General features: G+C 39.4%; 1 protein-coding gene across 8 annotated transcripts in view; it reads right to left on the bottom strand.

Annotated features, from left to right (window-relative positions):
• Nucleotides 1–18892, bottom strand: part of LOC122994647 (receptor-type tyrosine-protein phosphatase F) — a 187205-nt gene extending 168313 nt beyond the window's left edge. For 5 of the 8 annotated variants that reach the window (XM_044369464.1, XM_044369462.1, XM_044369461.1 and 2 more), the window contains exon 1: nucleotides 18412–18891. The gene's annotated coding sequence lies outside the window, so the exon portion shown is untranslated. Of the gene's footprint in view, nucleotides 1–18411 lie in introns of all 8 variants that reach the window. The other 3 variants (XM_044369458.1, XM_044369455.1, XM_044369457.1) reach the window with 1 other exon arrangement.
• Between the last annotated feature and the right edge of the window lie 756 nt (nucleotides 18893–19648).

Genomic DNA, 19648 nt, shown 5'->3' on the forward strand with positions numbered 1-19648 from the left:
GGGTTTTTCTTGAATAAAAGATTGATGATCTCTTTTCGACCTCCAAGAGGGAAAAATAACAAGAACTTAGAGCAGCTTTCTTCATTTGCCTTGGGTAAGATTCTCAGCAGGTCTCATGCTTTTCACTTCAAACTCCATCTCATAAGCTTTTTATGGGTGGGCAAGTCTTGACTTTTCCCTCTGTCACTTCTGAGTTTCATATATGAAAAGCAATCATGAATACCACTATCAATGCACTTTTCCATTTACTTTGAAAATGTTCACTGAAAACATGAAAAATGTATCACAAGGGTTACTCCTATTAAATTTTAATACCTGACTATCACTGAATAAATGCACCTTTTCTGCCAAATATTACATTGCTTCACCTTATCTCTAAAGCGCCATACCACAGTAAGTGTTGTAATCAGAGGTTAAGTTGCCAACAGTGTTTTTTCCACACAACAGTAAGCTGATCAGAATCCTTATTTGAGTGAAATGGATATAGCCTGAACACTTAAAGTCTGTGTAAAGCAATGATAAATATGTGTTCTGAGTTTGTCGCACCACAGAAAAACATGTAATTATCCACCCAGCCGAATTTGAATGATTAAAAAAGTCGCCACGTATATAAAAATTACGTTTCAAAATCATGGAAGAATAAGCATAACTCTTCTCTGAGTTGTGCTGGGGGCGTGTCTGCTGAAGGCACTGAAAGCATGGCCCAACTGAACAGCCTCTGATGAACAACGCTCATACCAAACTCCCATATAAAAATGCACAATTTAAAATCAGCCTTGTTTGTAGGTGTAAGACAGGCAACACGGATGATATTCTAAAAATAAAGTAATGTTAGGAGCCACTGTTTAATTCCACACATATTTTGGTAAATGTGGTAAATGTGGATTTATTTCAGTAAAAAATGTCACTTGTTTGATCCATCACCAATCATCTTTATGTTAAATTGTCACTTTTTTCAATGGAGTTCAGTGCACTTAACGTTAACTCACTTCTCTGCTGAAACGTCCTTGGCAGCTTTATTGTTGCCATCAACCTTGGAGCAATTGCCTCTCACACTGTGCTTTTTGGTGAAGTGCTGCCTGACCTCCCCAGCCGCACAGCCAGTGCTAAAGCCGAGGCCGCAGGCGGCCTGCCGGCACCATATCCGTTGACTCTACCCGTCCTCCCAGACTAACAGCCGGTGCTGAGGCCGAAGCCGCTGGCAGCTCCACCCATCAACGGATGCTTCCACTGGGTTTAAAATAAATCCTTGAGCGCTAACGTTGACCGAAAATGGCCCCATTCAGCGGTAATAGCAGAGTATCCAAAGTGAATCCCAGTTGTCTCTGATGAAAGTTTGTAAAACTACCCGGTGTAAAAATAGTAACTATGAGTATGTGCACTCTAGTGTTTATATATTGGGGTAGGTGTCATGCTAGTAACCCCTTTACATCGAACCACCATTTCAAGCCCGCCCAAAAAATCCTGAACATAGTAGGCTAATGGTGAAAAACAGTTTAACGCTCTAACTCCACAGTTCAGTACTAAATTGTTCACTCTTCTCATGTTTTCAACAATTATTTTCTAACATGTATAATGTGTTTAGAAAGAAATCTATGATTCTCCTTCAAACAAACTTTAAATGAAAACGTGTCATTATCTAATAACATATAAAAAGGATCAAATACTCTACTTTTGTCTGCATTCACTGTTTCAGCCATAATCAGTGGTCCGTACACCAAAAATAATACTGAGTGTTAATCACATGAGAGAAAAAAAACATAATTACATGTTCAATACCCAATAACTAACCTGCCTAACAAACATGTTTGCAGGTGCAAGAGGTTTAAATGACTCCTCTAATTTGTAGGTTCAGAATTCAGATTGATTCAGAATGGGAAATATCACCATATTCTCTACTTTATGCATAAAACATTTGCCTAGTAGTCTTGACTATGTTCCGTTCAAGGAATACAAGACAGAAAAGGATTAACCATTCCGTGCGAGTTCTCTAACTATGCCCTGTTCACATGAGGTGAGTTAGCACAGAAGACTACACAGCAAAGCAAGGAACAGGGAGAAAAACAAGCTAATCAACATGCAGAGAAAGGAAGCAGAGTGAGTCCGAGTCAAGCTGCCATGCTGCCAGATAAAGATCTGTCTGACACGTAGCCTTTTAAATAATCCACTTGTAAGTACACCATTTAGAAACATTAACATCCAGCTTGGAAAAGGTGATTTTCTGATGGGGTGGGGGTTTGGGGGGTGCAGGGAGGTTTAGAAAGATGGATGATAGTGTGGACAGACACCATGCGGAGACCTCTGAGACATACAGACTTTAGATGTCACTCATTAAAACCCAAAGCAACTGCTGCTGATCCTCTAGAGAGACCCTGTGGCTCCATAGAGAGACGAGATGTGAGCAACCTCACTGCCTTTATGTAGATCTTACGTAACAATGGTGAGACAGGACTGGGAATTTTCTAATGGGGCGGACTGTAACACTAGAAGCAGGTGATGTTGGCTAAAACATTCTCTGTCAGTTTGCATTTTAAACGCTTCACAAAGTTAGTCAAATCCGGTTTGTGCAACCCTTGTTTGCAGTCTGACTTTCCCTCCCCCCCCCCGGTTCTGCAAGGCCCTGCAATTCTGATGAGAAAAGGCTAAACACAACCACAGGAAAGGACATGCTTGATGTGAAAACAAACTGGTTGCTCCGTCATTACTATCACTTACTCTCCGTCAGTTAGTAATCCTTGTTGACTTATTATGAGACTGATGCCTGTTTGCGTGCGAAGCATAAGACCATTTCTGTGTAATGCAGAAGAACCAGCGTGGGAATCAGACAGGAGTTTGTCTGACTGAATTCTTAGCTCTTCAGAGAGGCTCAGTGAAGTTGTTTGCCACGTTAATTGCTTTGTGACAATTGAAGGCTTGGATAAATCTGCGCCATTTCAAGTGACTCCAGCTTTTTCAAACATTTTCAATTTACTCTGTAAATTAATTATCTCAAATATTGTACACAATATTACCTAGCTGGAAGTAGGAATTCAGACCTGCTTGGAGGATTCAAAGCTCAGAGAACAGATATAAAGCTTATTAGGGAGGAAGACACAAAGCAATCAATGGCCTTTCTTAAGACTTAACTATCCAAAAGGGCTTAGCCACACTTTTTCACACTATTTTAGAGAGAAGAGTTTTCTTTTCAGATTCCAGATAAAAATGAACAATTTTCAGGAGGCAATTTCTATTTTTCTGGTAGAGTACAGCAGTTCCTACGTCAAGTCAAGGATAAGGTTCATATCTATATATAGGCCTTGACAAAGAAAGATAAAGGTGGAAAAACTGCTTATACTTGTGCTTGACATATTAAGAACAATGGGCTACTTCTTCCACTCCGCAACTTCGCCACCATACATTTAGTTCTTTCTTCCTTTTTCTAAAGTTGAATTGAAGATACACAGATTGTGAGCAGTGAAGTGGAGAGCTGTGAGTATACATGTGAGTTTCGTGTTCGTGCACGCAGTGGCAGTGGGGGCTCATACCTATGTTAGAGAAGCGAGCCTAACCGTTCAGTGCATCCTGAGCTATAAATCAGTGCCTTGGTCAACCTGGCCAAGAGCATTTTCAAACCCATTTGCGGAAGATAATGCCAGCTATTCCTCTCAGCCCAAGGGAAAGGAGAGCCGGCCTCATGAATCATTACCCTTTTAGGAGGAGCTGCAGCATGGATCTCACCTTCCTGTGTCCATAGGGTCTTCTTGACTCTTCCTGGTAGGCAGAAACAAAAGGTGGCTGCGAAGGAAAACATCTGAACTGCGACTAAGGATTGTCAAAAATCAGATTAAGAATCATAACGACTCAGTGCTGACAACACCCAGGTTGAGAAGATGAAGCCGACAGTACCACCTCTACAGTAAACTGGAATAAAATATTGCCAAACACCTAAAGAATAAGTACTTTATTTACAAGCTCACAGGAACTCCATATGGGTTTTGCTTCAGTTCACTAAATGACATAATTGAATAGCCTGTGTGTGTGTATTACTGCTGGGGAATCAGGCAATTTTAATTTTGTTTTAGCTTTTAATTACAATTTGCTTGAAAACCTTAATCTGGACAATAGGAATTTATAAGAAAAGAAATTAACTAAACAAATTAAAGCCATATGCAATACAATAGACAAAGAATGGATGCAGACAGGTCCAAAACTGAGAATAGAGTGAGTCCAAATGAGCCTGAGACTGAGTCAAGACCAAGGCCAACAAAAACAGTCCTATTCCAAGATTTAACCAGCACTTTTTAGTTGTTTTCATACATGTTATTCAAATATCATATAACTGCTCAGGACCATATAATAGTTTTAAACACTGAGGATTAGGAAATCATCAGTGGTGTAGTTACTCAAGTACTGTAGTGGGTATTGAAATAGAGCTGAAATAATAATTATTCAATGAATCGATTAGTCGTTCAAGAGAAAAATAATCAACAACAATTTTGATAATACCCTGCTATGTGTAACTAAGGAGGCCTGTTCTATAATAGGTAGACTTGAGTGATTATGCTGAGGGGAAAATAAATTGGCCAGGCCAATATATCAGCCAATATTTAGCTTGCTGAAGATAAATTGGATCAGTGTATATTTTGGCCAGTGACTAACAGGAAATTGTGAAATAAAAATACCAAAAAATATGTGTGAGATCATTTATAAACAGTGTCCCCGTTAGATAGTTTGTCCCCTAGACAGCACTGCCAATTTTTAAACTAAAATGTCCTGCTCAGTATATCCTTATCACAATGTATTATAAATACAATTAAAAGGGATCCTTATCAAAAATGCTTGTTTATAATCATGTTTTATGTGAAAGAAAAGAATAATGACCAGTATATCCTTATATATATCCTCCTTTCTAAGACTATGAGACTGTTAGACCTTTTTGCCAAAAAATGTCTGTATATAGTCTACTACGATGTTATATAAGCTTCCTTTTATAGCATAATTGAAACCTGGTCATGTCTCACTATGCCATGGTCAGAAGAAATTAAATATTAGATTTTTACAAAGTCACTAAATTTACAAAATAATTTGTGCATGTCTATACACAGGTTTTCCTAAGGTGTTCAGTGACAAGATTAAACATCTCAGCATTTCTGGCTCATTTATTCTGGGTTGATCTGTGGGGAATTTTAAAATGCTTGCTTTGGACACACAGCTTTCTCCATTCAGGGGTTCAATATGTGGAACTGTAATCATTTTAAATACGAGTTTCTGAACAGACATGAATTCATGGATGATGAGATGTTAACCCTTTTGATTTAATGTCCTTTAATGGTATTTATTTTATTTTATTTATTTTTCTGTCTTGTATAATTGCATGTGTATTTTGTACGGCATTGTATACACACACACACACACACACACAAACACACACACACAAATATATATATATAAATATATATATATATATATATATTTTTTTTTTTTTTTTTTTTTTTTTTTTTTTTTTTTAAATGCTTACACACACAAACACACACACACACACACACACACACACACATATATATATATTAGTGAATGTTTATTTATTTATTTATTATTTATAATATTTACATGAAGTATATACCACATTGATGGATGCGCTGCAAATGACCATGGCATAAACAGGATAATCAACTTAGTAGTAGGTGTGTGTTAAACAGTTTTAAGGCGCTTCACATTGGGTGGTTCTTTGCCTCCACGTTGTGCCTTAAAACCTTTTAATGCACACTTACTCGTTGATTATCCCTTACTTATTACTAGGGCTGTCGCAGTAACCGCAACATTGCAATACCGTGCTATAGACAAGCCAACTGCAGTGGATGGCAAGCAACCACCACAACTGCGCTATGTTCATGTTTATCCTTTTTTCATGAGGCTAGGCCCTTCTGGTTTTACACTTCAATGCATGTGTATTGAATGTTCAGTGGCTCCCCTGGTCCGGTCCATCTCTGGCGGCTCCCATTGTCCAGTCCAGAGGATCCTGCCTGCCATATACAGCATCTTCTGTGCAAGTTCTCGCTTGTGGGACTCCACGGAGCCTCCCACAGCTAGCATCCAGGCTAACAAGCTAACCCGACACCCAGCCCTCATAACAGAGCCAGGCTCAGGGTGAGCTGACCAGGGGTCCATGCTGCTGTTGCCTAGTAGTTAAAAACACATCTGGATGAATATTTTGTCTCAATTATATGTTTAAACTCTCCTGGGTCAGCGCGCGGCTGAGCAGGCTGCCGTTTAACCTGCAAGGTAAAGTAGTTTTCCACCAATCATACTAAAGGCGCGTCCAACCAGACTCTGTTCATAAATCCCAAGTTTACGAGGACATAGGCCAACGTTGTTTCCTGCCACAACACGATTTAAAGTGTTTTCCATGTTGATCAGGTACTGCTGCTCCATTCGGCTGACACATAATCAGACTAGCATACCTTGATTTTCACCCCCCCCCCCAAAAAAAAGGCACTAATACCACATATGACCGCATACCGTGCTGTTGAGCCACCCTAAATCACCGCAGGGTAAATTCCTTCACTCTGACAGCCCTATTTATTACAGATAGAACTAAATTGGTTCCCCTCCTTCCACCACCCAAACCACTCTGTAACCTCATGCTGTGATGTTCCATTACTTCCTGACTACAGTTAGGAAAATTCTACATGATTTCAGCTCTGCACTACAGTGTGTAACCTTGAAACGTACTTATTGTGAGTCTGATGAATGCTGGTAATGTGAAACTATGTATTGGGTCATTTATATCATCATAGCCCATATTTATATATAAACAGGATACAGGAAACAACTTATCATTTCAGTCACTGCATGGACATTCCATTAAAAGCAAGTTCACAAGTGCCAGTGCTTATTCCTTCCCTGTTACTTCATCTTCTTGTACCAAGATAAGAGAGTGGAACAGTAAAACCGATGGAAAGTATTAGGAATTTCAGCCTTATCTCTTGGCAATTTTCTCACTTAAAAATAATGTGTGATTAATTTATGTTATGGGACACCAGGTTTGCTTATATAACAAGCATTGGAGAATAGTTCAAATGTCTGATTTTGATCAAAATATATTCTTAAAAATAAGCAGTAGAAGAGAAAAAACCCTCAAATTTCCACTATGTAATATCTCATCACTTGCCAACACCACAAACCTTTAAAATACAGTTTGTCTTTTCAGTCAGCCTGACCATGTGAAATGATTTTCACACGTTTCAGCATTTGACAAACACAAGCTAAAGCCCTGAGAGTAAATTATTTACAGTAAGTAGACTTAAGTCTTCAATTTTTTTTTTTGTAAAATTAGGCCTGGCTGTGAGAACAGCACCCTCTTAAGCCTTTCTCAGCCCTTAATTCAGTCACTGAATTATTGCATTACATGGCTTTATTAGAGTCACTTGTCTTCACTTGTGTCATACTTTCGGGTTTAATCAAATCACGGCATCTTGAAAAACATCTCCAACACTGTAAAGGCTTTCTAGACAGTCTATGCTTCTAGCAAAGGCCATCAGCCAAGACTGCAGTTGGACAGCAGGGGAAATACTGCAATGAAGCATCATCTGTGCAGCCTTTATGTAAGCTTAGTCATACTATTAAATAAAAGTGATGTACATGACAGGAATCAGCAAAAATCCTGTTCATTTCCAAGTGTGCCATCTTTATTTACTGTTCTTATTTATTCATTGCTTGACCATGAGCTGCAGTGTGACATGATGACATGTTGTCAACGCTAATGGTCTCTGATGGCATCAAGGTTCTGTCAGGAGGACACAGTAGGTGCTCAGAGCCAAGGCCCTTGGTAGCCCTCCACGGACGAAGAGCTGTCATCTCCGTCCCTCACTGCCAAAGAGCCCTGCCCCCACTCCCTAAAATCCTATCCATCTGCCGTACCAGCGGGGCAGACGGAGTGCAAGGCATGCACTTTTCTGCCATTCACTGTTGTACTTTAGCACTTCCAGCTAGTGCCAATGAGGGATCCTGTGTCAGAGGTTTCACTTGCGACAATCAACACACCGCCAGTTACTGTAATTTTTTTTTTTTTCTGTATGCAAAAATAAAATTGTTGTAAGACTGTCTTGATGCAAGTGTGATAAAATTTGCCTTCAGTTAGGGGTTTCAACTGTCAGTCAGAAAGTAGCTTAACTGCTTCCATAAGCTAAAAGCAACCTGACAAAGTGCCTTAATACTGATTTCTAATTCTTTTTCCTGACAGTCAGCATGATTTTTGCACTTCAAAGTGCACACAATCTCATACTCCAACTGTCCGTGTGCTTGTATAACCATATTCTCGCCAAAACTGGTAATGGCTTGGACAGATACTCCCTTGAGGAATGGAGCTTTTAGAGGAAAAAAAAAAACACCTGCAAAAGCTATGGTGTGCTGACATCTTTCCAGTGTAAGAGAGCATGTTAAATCACATCATGATTCCCTTCTCTAACAACATAAAGAACAGCTTTATGACTGTCAAATTCCAAATGTTTGTATCTCATCAATATTTATGCATAGTTATAACTGTCAATTGTGAATAATAAAGTACATGCATGACAAGAAGGACATGTTTCACATCAAAGGAGAGATCTGCTATCTTGCGCGGCTAAACTTTTTATGAAAACTGAAAATCCAGGCCAACCTCAGTGTGAAAACTGGCTCATTGTTCATTGCAGTCAATATTTAATCTACATAACCAATCAAATGTCTTCCTGCATTTTTGAAGCATGGAGTATGTGACATTTAAGTCCAGCTTGACAAGACAGCTGACTGTTTGACCTTCATGTAATGTTCTGCATCAATTCAGATACAGCCTGTGTGTTTGTGTGTGTGAGGGTCTGTGTGTGTGTTCTAATTAGAGGGGAACCTGAAAAGGATTGGTTGACAGTGACAAGCAAAACCAATGACACCAGCCAGTGAGCCGTTGCTCCATTTGTCCCCATTCAGCGTTTGTCTGAAATGAAAGAGTGCATCATCTGTACACTTCTGCTGACTGGGCAAATGTGCTGCCAATGCACTGAGGTCTTACACGCATGTTGCATGTCTCCCTGGTACATTTACCAATACATAAGATATGGCAAATAAAGAGGACACAAGGCTATTTAGGCTCTAATGATTCATACAGTTCACAATCGGATTTGATGCATTACAGTGGCATCAGGATTTTATATATTTTCAGCACTGGAAAAATAAGGACTGCCTGAGAATGAGTCTCATATTTCCATTATAAGTTTACTTTAACACTCAATGTTATGAAAGTTTAAAAGTATATTATTCAAGAGCTCAAAATGTAACAGAGTTTTGCCCCATCACAAGAGGTTTCTCTTTGGGATAACAAAAAAACCAAAAGTGGCATTTTACAATACAACAAAAACAGCCACATGTGGTGTCAAAAATAGGAGACATCACTTCAGCTGAACAACCACACCACTGTACTGTTCAGATACTGAGTAAATTGCAAAGTCAATTGTTTGATTCATCACACGTAGTAGATCAAGCACACTGCATTTGGTGATACTAAATGGCACAACGTGTTGTTAAACTTCAAGAACGCACATCATCATCAATCTACATGGACCATCAGTACCATTTATTGATGTCCTCGTCGCCGAGGTCAGCAGCAAGGAGAGGGAGCGCGGCTGCCGCTCTCGTGAATGCGCACAGGTCTTTGCCACTGCTGTCAGATTTTATGATTGTTCAGTTTTTTCAACTTGCTTCCATAGATTGCTGTGTGACCATAGCAACCACAAAAACCACAGCCAGGAAAATAATACAAGAGCTGATTTTACTGGTATTTGAGTTTCCTGAATGAAATACCATATAATTATTCACCAGCAGAGAACTGACAGATCAAATAAGAGAAATGTTATTGGAGCAACATCGGCTTCAAAGTCTGATTATTCAGTCTGGTACAAAAACAACATTTATGGTACCAGTTAACAAAACTTGTTATATTAATCATGTCATATTGTTAACCATTTCTTCTATTTTAAGCTACAACTTGCTCTACTTAGTAGCGAGATGAGATTATACCTGGTGGAAAGCAGAAGCCTGTTTGTACAATGTTTGGTAATCCATAGATGATAATTGTCAGGATAAGTGGAAATTTTGATACTAGTGGAGAAATCAGGGATTGACAATTAGGAGTCATCCTCTTAGTAATATGGATATTTCTAACAAATTTCATGGAAATCCATCCAATAGTTGTTGAGACATATGATTAAAAAACTAAAATGTGAACCTCATGGTGGCACTGAAAGGAGAAGTCAGGGGATCACCAAAGACAGGAGAATTCATGCTCTGGGCAGTGTGAATGTCTAGATATCACCAAAGTCATCAGGGACTCATCCTTGGGGCAACATACATATGTCATAGCAATTTAGCCAACAATTGTTGAGATATTTCACTAAAAGCCACAAATGTGAACCTGCTGGTGGCACCAGAGTAAAGCTCAGGGGATCACCAACATCAAATATAAAAGAGATATTTCAATTTGGACTAACATTGCCACCCCTGGAAAAAAAAAAATCCCACACTACCAGCAGGCAACTTATGAATAAGCACCTTACTCATCAAGAACACACAAACCTGTAATTACTCTGTTTGGACAAAAACAATAATTTAATTTCACATGGCTGGGCTAGAGTGCCAATGATATTAAAACCGTAAAACTGTTTGCTAAACACTCTGTGTTGTGATTGCTGTGCACTTTTAAATTATACATTCAAGTGCAGGATAAAATGCATTTTTTAAATTGCAGATTGGATCAGCAATCTGCTAATAACACCCTGGAAAAATTGGTACATTAATCTGCAATATCTGACAATAATAGTATAAACAATACCTCAAACTGATGTATTGTCATCACAAAGTGTCAATAAATTGATTCGGTGTATCCTATCATCATCTCAAACATTTACAACTGCATTCTACATGCAATAAAATGCTTCATATAGGCGTAATAACTCATATATCAACAGAAAGAAGAAAAATATAGATATGTAGGTACCCTAATATGTGGTACTATGATAAATAATAAAACAATAAATAACAACACCTGAAATAATCCACGTTTCTGTGTTTGCTGGTTAAAAGTTTTAATTAGATGGCCTGTGTGTTGAGAATGCAAAGCCATCTGGGCCATCTGAGATCACAGGGATGGCAGATGGATAGCAACAGTTTCTACATCTCGCTGCAGACTTGGCCATGCATACCAATGGGTGGCTAACTGCACATTGTGTGTATGATATTTGGTGTCTGGAGATTCCATTCCTAACATCAGAAAATCTATTCTATGACAAAAAGATCAGTGATATTTTTTGAGTTGTTGGCAAGTAATAAACTGTGGATTTTATCTGATTCTTATCTTTGATTTTTAATTGTCTAAATGATCATTCGCATGTAAAATCAAGTTCAGTTGAGCAAGAATGAAATTAATGTGGAAAAACTGCAAAAAGGACCTGTGGCTCTTCACTGTGTCAGTTCACTTATGGTATATACTGTAATGGAGACTGGTAAAGACAAAAATCTAAATGTAGATTTAGACCATCATCTAACCTTTGTTAAAACCAAATTAAATTGACATATGACACCCATAGTGACTGTAACTCAACACATCATGTTTTTGCATGTCACAATAAAAGCTATAATCAATAATATTTGCTGGGTGACTTACACTGTAAAGCAGATGCAGCACGTGTTTAGTTTTAGTCATTAACAGTTGCATTAACATGTGTGAAATGTGCTATATAAACAAAGTTCTGCTTGCCTTATAAAGAATACTAACATCATAAATGGCCAATCATCTAATTCCACCATCCTTTGCTCGTTAGCGCTCGCTGTCTGAAGAAGTCTGCTCCTCTTGCTCTCTTCAGAAGCACTCTGTAATAAGTTGTGTTTTTTTAAGGCCTAGGTGGTAAAAGTATAATTAAGGATGCTTGGTCCATTCACGTAATAGCTACTTTCTAACATATGTTGATACAGAACAAGTGCACAAATGTCACAAGGTCTCGAAGCAGCAAATTGCCTAAGCCAATTTTCAGACTTAAGACTACAGTTCTGATTCACACATAATGGCTTGACAAAAAGCTCTACCATTTAAAGAGAAGGCAGCATAATTTAAACCAGATGGATCCCCTATATCTAGGAGGTCCGTCTATTTAATGAGAAACAGAGAAAAGTGATTAACCGAACATTTGACCTTTCAATGTCATCCATATCCACTACTTCACTCAGCAACACTAACATCGTCTTAAGTAAAAACAACAAATCACACAGGGAAAAGATAAAAATAGGCCTCTCATTGTAGCACGGGTCATTTTTAGGCCGTGTGTCTGTTTCCACTTTCCCCATTGCAGGGGTGCCCTGTAAAACATCGGTGTAAATGGTTTATAATGCCACCAGTGGACTCTGAAATGGGAGACCTGGTTTCAATCAGCAGTCAAATTGCTCCTACATTACCCTCGCAGACAGAGTAGTAAATCATTCTTTGCCTCTATGCTGCTGACGTTAAGGAACAAGCATTGTTAAAAATCCACCATGCGTGCTACTAAGAGCACCCTGTCCTTATGTGGGGATGGGATGCTAAACAGGACAATAGCAGTTGCTCGCGGCGTCCTCATAGATTCAAGAGACATATCCTGATGTCTAAGCAGGAAATAAGCACACTTCATATGTGTATCTGAACAGAGTATCTGAATCTGCTGCTTAAAACCAAGAGTAACTGACCTAATTTGTAGCCTTGAATGTAAACTTTAGCTTATAGCCTGTCTCCTATAACCCCCCCCCCCCCCCCCCCCATGCCAAAGAGCCCCATCACAACCAGTCTGAACCAGTTTGTCTGGTTAAAAAGAGTTCTTAGTTTCTCTGTGCCAACGCCCTGACAGTGGGCCAGTGAGGCATCTCGGAGTAGTTAAAATCCCCTATAAACCCGAGAAACGCTGATCCCGCCCACCACAGACCAACACACTATGGGCAAAACCTCTCATTAGAGCTCCAGGGCCCTGAAATTACCAAGATTTTACCCATATGGAAAGCATGAGAGAGCGTCAGCTGGGAGAGGGTTGTGCCTGGTGGTTTTTCAGCATGTGGCCACAGAGGAGCTTGAGCTCTATAACAGTGCCATTCAATCCGGCCACTGCCAGGGAGCACCGGCATAGGAGGAAGTTGAGGCAGATGCTCTGGCTACTAGCCCCAGACCAGGCCTGCTAGGAAATACCCTTCACAACTAGATACAAATGCTCACACAGTCCAGCGATGTATTCAGGTCAACAAACACAACAGATACAGCATGAAAAAGCCAGTATTTCAATTTGAAGTCAGAATTTGTGATTCAAATTTAAACAAAAGCACAGTGCTACCAGGTTAAAACCTGCTATAACTCCCCAGTTGTTAGGTCTTAAGATACAAGGACTAATACCACACAACAACTAAATCCAAAGTGTGAATGTTTTATTATACTGTTAAATGTTTATTCACATCAGTAATTACTGTTATAGTATTTACTTCAATTCAATGTTACCAAAGTAATACCGTACAATTTGTCCAAATATTTGGACAGTACACAATAACAGTATTATGAACACTAACACAACATTACAAATGATAAATATTAATTATATATATACACTATATCCTATGCAGGGGTACAGTGGCCATATTGAAATACATCCCCAGTTAACAGTAATGTTATGGATCGTATGTAGGAACAAAGTAATTCACTCAGTGACCATCTCCCCAATTACATTTCAACAAATCACATCACACTGTGTGCTGTGTGTGAATGCATGCATGTGCTGTGTGTATCTAGGTAATCCATTCTCCCGCAGGTTGTGGCATGTTGATACATGCTGGGCAGCAAGGGGCTGCAACTAACAATTATTTTCATTATCGATTAACCTGTCAATTACTTTTTTGATTGATAGATTAGTTGTTTGGTCCATAAAATGTCAGAAAATGGTGAAAAGTGTTGATCGCTGTTTTTGAAAGCCCAAGATGATGTCCTTGAATGTCTTATTTTGTCCTGACCATCACCCAAAGATATTCAGTTTACTGTCATAAAAGACTAAAGAAACCAGAAAATATTCACATTTGAGAAGCTGGAATCAGAGAATTTTGATTTTTTTTTCCTTACAAAATGACTCAAACCAATGAATTAATCATCAAATTAGTTGGTGATTAATTTAATAGTTGGTAACCAATCGATTAATTGACTAGGCCTAATTGTTGCAGCTCTAAAGATATGGGCTGTCTCCTCCTAGGAGTGTTTTTCATTTTGAGAGGTCATTAAGCTCCTTGAAATCTGACATTTTAGAGTTGAACTTGTTAAAGTAACTGTTCTTTATTTAATGATCCTTATTTATTGAATGTTTTACACTGTAGGAGGAAGTGCATCTTTGTCTCAACCTATACTTATACCCATATTACATACCCAACCCATATTCTGTTTTCTTTTGGTTGTCATGATTTTTTGTGTCGTCCTTTTTCAATTGCCAGTTTATGGTCACTGAGCCTGTACTTGTTTGGTCTGTCTCTGCTTTCTATCTCTGACAGGAGCAAAATATTCTGCCAATTCATAATCTCTTTTTAGGGCCAGATAACATTTTAATCTACTTTGGCCTTTAGTTTCTTCTTTCCAGTGTTCCAGATAGCTTTCTTTACATTGCATTATAATTTGGTTTACTCTCACTGGTTTTTTGAAAGTAGTGTTTGTATGAGACTGGTAAGAGTGTGTCTGAGAGGTGGCAGTTAGTCTAGCACCAATTGACATAGGGGACTCTTTTCTGGGCTTAGCTCTTGGGTTTGGAGGGCTTTGGAATGGACGGCGTCTAGTAAGGGTGGGGGATAAAATCCATTCTTACATGCATCGTGATGCGGACATGGATGATTCTGCATGAATTCACAAATGTCAAAAATCGATTTTTGAAGTGTTAGTTAATAACGTGATGTTGACAGAACGAAAAAGGTGGAACTCAACTGCAAGGGCAGTGCAGCACCCGGACAGTCTACAGTGCGTACACACTACAGTTATCTTGCAGTTCTTCTTCAAAAAAGGCAGCAGTTGGAAGCTTTTTTTTTTATTTAATGACTAAATAATTACCTTTGTGAGACAAACATGAAGTACATTGTGAACTTTCTACACCGTCACTCAGAGTCTATTATTAGCGGAGTGGAGCAGCTATCAGTAGTAACAAACGAGACTGGCTGACCAACACACACTGCAGCATTAAACAACTTAAACCAACTCTGAGATGAAGAAAATAACTCAGTCTGTTTCACCTCAACAACCCTGCACCCGCTCAGCGTCTTGGACAACGATGGCTTTCCCTGGAGCTAACGGTGCAGCAGAGAGGCTGCTCTCCACTGCTGGAGACATGACCTTAATAACAACACAGCGGAGCACTCCGCCTCCCCCTCATTTTATTATTCTCATACAGGCAGGAGACTGCTTTCAAATTAATTCATTCAAATGCAGTTAACTTTTTAAAATAAAAAGGCTGCAGCCAATTTATCTTATCTGCCGCTTATGTCTCATATTGTATTTCAGTGGACCAAGGACACCAGTGAAGGGTTTGGCACACAGAATACTGGAGCAAGAGTAAATAGGGGCCCCTTTGCTATTCATTCAATTGAGAATTTATTCTACATCGAATCGGACACCAAAGAATCGGAATGGCATTGAATCGTGAGAGTCCCAAAGATTCCTACCCCTAGTGTCTAGGTGGCTGGATTTAAGGTGATTAAAAAATTTGAGTACTCTCTTTTGAATGTTAATTATCAGTGAATATCTGCCTAATTTTGCTCTACATGCATTTGTTGGTGTTTTTCTGCATGTAAAGATTCTGTTGGATGTTTGCGCCCACAGGTATAGCTATGATGACTGAGTGGACCCCATAGTTCACTACCATACAGCGCAATGGGCAGGATGACACTATCAGATCTTTTATACCAGATTTTAATTGAAATTTGGAAATTATAAATATATATACATTTTCTTGTAATACTCTTAATTTTCTTTTCTTTATCTCTAATCATGATCAGTTGAGAAAAAAAAATCTCCACTAATTCAATCTCTTCAATTATTCAGGTTGATATATTTGTACTGCATTTTGAATGGTCATGACTGGGCTTTAAATCTCACTGTATCTTCTGTTAAAATAACCCTAAAATCATACTTCAAAGGTGAGGTGGCTACACTGTCAGTTAGCTGAGGTTTCTTGGTTGTTTTCATCCTTTCTCAGCCTTGCTTGCCAACATGTATGCACAGCCAGTGACATCACCAGCTAAGCGCCTAGACCAATTTCTTTCACAGACACCCTTTCCCAATTGAAAGGCTCGATGAACTGTTGACTCTTCTGGCAAGGAACAAAAGAAGAAAGCGATGTAGTGATCCATTGTGGGCCAACCTGTAATCCCCCAGGAGTCATGGGGATTTAGCCAAATAAGTCCAATGTCTTCTCTTGAATCATTTTTGTCTTGAAGTAGGGCTAATGACAAGCAGGAATGTGTCACTATTCAGCAAATAAACACCAGTGTTTCAATCAAAGATGCAAATATAAACAGAATTTACAGAAAACATTAAAAAGGTAAAAGATTTACGGAATAATGACTTTCACAGCCCATAAAAAGAGACAATAAACAGGAAAATAAGCCAGGATAAACACAGTAAGCTTCCCTAAAATGACTCACCAACATGACTGAAGAAAACCTTAATGCTTCAGCAACATGGCAGCAAACAGCACTGTCAACACAGGTTTAAATGATGAAATATTCATCCACCAGATAACAACAGGTAACTCTGTATAGATCCAAACTGTACCAGATACCCGAGAGGCAGTCTGAAAAAAGCCATAATGTTTTACAGTAGGCTGCCTATAGGACAGTTTAATATCAAATTACCCTAAATCTAGAATAGAAATACACCATGTCACTTTCTTTTCAGTTGGCAGGAGCTGAAGGTTAGAAACCCAAACATGCAGTGGGGCCTAGGATTCAGTTGCAGAAAGCCTCTGATGCAATTCCAAGAAACTATCCCACCCTCTATCATCCTGTTACAGTTTGGCTCATAGTTATGTCTCTTCATTGTGTCTGTGACAGCTATAATCGGATTCATGTATTGATAAAGGATGGCCATGAGGCTACTTCAGTATGTCACTCACCCTGCAAAAATTGCTTCCAATCCTTTCTTTAAATAAATCAAACAGGGCTGCGGGCTTGATGCAATGCTGAAAATCTTTCTGTATATCCACCCAATGAAAAACACTCCCCCTATTTCAGATCTGTTCAAGACCTGAAGAGAGCTTTGGGCTATTATCTAAAGTGGCGCACCTGGAAAAGCTTGTCACAAAAATAGATTTTACAATTGAATACTCTAATGGATGGATGATTGTTGAAATTTATGCTTTTGCCTCAGCTGCAAGGAGCAAAATCATGACATCAAAACCTGTCTCCACAGCCAGTGCTGCAGCAATAGTGATTTTTAAGGGCAGATGAATGACACCTTAATGTCAGGAGCTTTTGCAAAAGATAGGCATACAAGAACTCAAATACCTGTCTCTGGTAGTGATAAATAAAGAAAGAGCAAAAATTTTATATGCCGGGGCGCTCAGGAGCACGCACTCACGCACTCATGCGCGTTCACATGAAGTGAAAAGCCAGGTTTAAGGAGAGCAACTGCACCCTATGGATGGGAAATCATTTTTTAATATAATGGGACACAAAAAATGAGAGCAAACCATTACATTGCAATTAGACAAAAAAAAAAAAACAGGATGACGACTAGCTCACGCCCCACTGACCACTACTGCTCCTATTTATTATTTTATTAGTGAGTCTCGACATATTTTCTGCTTGACTGAAGCTTTCATCCCTGCAAAGACTACATCTACGTCAATTTGCTCACTGAAAAGTGCCTGAGCTCAGTTTATTGCCAACTCTGCGCAGGTTTGTACATCGAAAATCACTCATGAAATAAGTGATTGAGACGAATAATCCGCCTCTTCTTTCCCCATTCACCTTAATATCTGGAGGGTCATTATATATATAAAAAACTGACGACCGAGTATTTCTATGAGACTCTTTAAAAGCAAATTATTATCCCTCCTCATTTGGCACTGAATTCAAAGTTGTTAGCTATACGTTGAGAGTTAGCATAAATAAAAACAGCAACAAACTGTATGCGTGGCTGTCTGTCTGCCGTTAGCCCGTTTTTGTCAGACGGCGCTGACTTCCAATATTTTACCGTTAACGTTAAACCTCTAAAAGCATTTTCTAAGTAATTACAGCCTCTGCAGCACGTTTAACAAACAGATAAATGAATGCCGTTACTAACATTTCAGCAAGTTGGCTAACGGCAACGTTGAAAGCTGCGTCTCAAGTTCAATGGGGGACATTCAAAAAAGATAACGGTGCACTTACTGAATCTCCTCTTTGTCACCGCCGTTGGCATTTCTCTCCTTCTCTGAACCACTACGTTTAGTCCCGTCTTCAGTTTGTAGCAAGCCCGAAAATCCACTTCAGTAATTCACAGCCAAAACGGAAGAGTTAGAAGCCCAGAGAGTAAAACGAGAGGGGAGAAAGATAGCAGTCCACTGCCAGAGGAACACGAGGTCCTATCCCGGCCGACCCCGGTCGTGGATACTGGATCTATTCGTGGCAGCTCCCCCGTATCTCACTAGCCGTCAGCTCCGCTCAAGTGTTCAGTGTCGCTGCCCGCATGCGAGAGAAGGCGAGAAGAAATGTTATTTTCTTCTTTCACAAGTAGTAAATGTCTTCTCTTGCAAGTTAATTCTTTAAGCACGAGTCTGTACACAGTCCACCCTCCAGAAGGAGCTGTGGAAGGTAGGGAGTTGTTACGTCTTTCCCTTCACAGTCACGCTTCTCTCTGCCTCTGTGGAGAAAACACATACAGGTCGGTCAGCAGGATTTTCGGATTCACTCGGCTACACTCGCTGCTGTGTCCATTCATTCCTGCCCCTCAAGTCCTGCAACCTCTGAAAACATGCAATAGATGCAATGGGATTTGATAGCTGTCATTTTTTGAACCAGTGTTTGCAATGATTTCTGCTCAAGGAAAGCTCTACCTAAAGGGATTTTTAAAATTAAATTATGATTATGATGGTTAAGATATTACAGGAGGCAGTGGAGACAAAGAGAGCACAATGAAACCCACGGTAAATACAGGCATCTTAATACATTCTCTTATTCCTCATTTTCCTGGGGAGCCCCTTTGGCTAATCCAGGTGGTCCCCAGGCCCCACTCCAAGAGCCTCCGCAATAAGAAACGCTGAGAATAGAAAATGTATAAATACTGCCCTATTATCCCCATTTCCTATGGCAAATAAAATTCATCTACAGCCCCACTCCTCATCCTCATCCTTGCTCTCACCTTGCAAAGGCCCAGGACAAGACTGTAATTTATAATTTATAAGTGCAGGCCAACTTTCTGGCTCTTGCGCCAGTACAGAAATTGTATTTTGAGACAGCCTTGGGAGAAGGTTTGAAGGAAATATTCTCCACCGTTCAGTGACACACACAAAGCATGGTAACAAGCCTGTCTTTGACCAGGAATACTTTGATGTTTTTGCAAGTTGTTCACATTGAAATACTTTGAAAGATATTAAGAATCAAGGCTGTGCAGTCCTCTGGCAATAGA

Source organism: Thunnus albacares, chromosome 12 (assembly GCF_914725855.1).
Source record: "Thunnus albacares chromosome 12, fThuAlb1.1, whole genome shotgun sequence".
NCBI lineage: Eukaryota > Metazoa > Chordata > Actinopteri > Scombriformes > Scombridae > Thunnus > Thunnus albacares.